Source organism: Sinocyclocheilus anshuiensis, unplaced genomic scaffold (assembly GCF_001515605.1).
Source record: "Sinocyclocheilus anshuiensis isolate Anshui unplaced genomic scaffold, SAMN03320099.WGS_v1.1 scaffold631, whole genome shotgun sequence".
NCBI classification, from domain to species: domain Eukaryota; kingdom Metazoa; phylum Chordata; class Actinopteri; order Cypriniformes; family Cyprinidae; genus Sinocyclocheilus; species Sinocyclocheilus anshuiensis.
In genome coordinates this window covers 1,009,461-1,011,232 of record NW_015548268.1, presented here as the reverse complement: position 1 = coordinate 1,011,232, position 1,772 = coordinate 1,009,461, and positions in this window count along the sequence as shown.

The window sequence follows — 1,772 nt, the reverse complement described above, 5'->3', positions numbered from 1 at the left end:
TTTTAAGGTACTGAGCAGATTTTGATATTTCAGATTAACATTACTTAATCACTTAATGAAGTAAATGGTTATTAGTTATACACAGTATACACTAATTTGTTTTACAATGGATTTCTGGCAACCAGCTGCCAGTGTACAGTAGTAGTTAGTAAGGTTAGTAAGGTAGTTGTTAAGTTTAGGTATTGGGTTGGATTAAGGATGTAGAATATGGTCATGCAGAATATGTGCTTTATAAGTACTAATAAACAGCCAATGTGTTAATAATAGGCATGCTAATAAGCAACTGGTGCAATAGTGCAAATTGGTCCCTACACTAAAGTGCTACAGAATATTATTTACAGTGTTAAAAATAACGGTTATTTCAAATCATGTTTCTCATTCACAGTCAAGAGATGCCAAAACACTGTCAAGGTTACCATTATGTCAGTCATCACAATTTCGGAAAGGACTTGTGTTCCGTACATGCACAGAACAAACATTTAGGGGATTCGCTCTCGTATTGAGATATGGTTGTCACTCCTGCAACTTTGCGGTGTGTGTTACGTGGCCTTAGAGAATGAAAAGTTTTTCTATGGAACATAATAAGAAGCTTTCCTCTGACATCAGGCTTCAAATCCATGTCTGCTTCTAATTGTAACTTTGATTTTTTCAGAGTGTAGGTTCAAAGCAGCGCTCTGTACTATCTTCTCTAGCCTTAAGAAATTCTGCACAAAAGTCGCCAGGCTTTCAAGATCTTATTTAGCCAGCCATTCATTTTAATAATTCTGACCATCATGAGACCTCATTAATCTTTGTCAGTGGGCAGGACGGGCCGTGAATGTGCAGGAGTGCGTGTAGGGCTTTCTCCGGGAGCTGAAGTCTAGCGTGGGAGGATACCACTTCGTGGGCGCTGGGCTGTTCCTCATCTGTCTCCCATGCGCTCAAGCATGCCTAAAGCCTCCGCTGTAGTCCGGCTCGATGACATTTCAATTACACACAGTTCCCCGGGCCTCCAGACAAGCTGCTAGCAACCGAAAACACCACCCTGTGCACTGCATCTCCAAACCAAATGGATGCGAGTGCTGCTTCAGTAAACAAGACATCCCACCTCACTTAAAGGAATCTGTTTGATGAAGGTGGTCAGAGGCTCAATAACAGATCACACAATTTCACTCATGAAAAATATTTCATTTGAATGACTGCCAAGTCAGTTCTTGTGCAATCAATTTAAATCTCCAGCCATACTTGTGGATTTAGTGCTGTCAGTATGCCAATAATGGCTTACTGTTTTGTTGACTTTGTTTTCTTGTGGTCACATGATTGATCTTTAGCCGTTAGCTGATATGGATTGAGATGAAGTTGGGGAGAAGGTTTTAGAGAGGCCTAGAAATGACACACACAATGTAATTTGCCACTTCGCAGGTTATAGTTAGCAGTGTTGTGCAAGTTACTTCCAAACTGTAATACATTATAGATTACTTGTTACTGTTATTTAAAAGTAATTCCTTACCTTACAATATTACTGTCTCAGAATTGTAATGCGTTACATGACTCCTGTATTACTTTTGAGTTACTTTCACCAAAATAACTACAGAAGTAGAACTTAAGATAACACTTTATTTTAGGGTCTCTTAACTAGTTGCTTATTAGCATGCATATTACTAGAATATTAGCCATTTATTAGTAGTAATTAAGCACATATTAACGCCTTATTCTATATGACCTTATTCTACATCCCTAATCCTACCCAATACCTAAACTTAACAACTACCTTACTAACTATTAATAAGCAG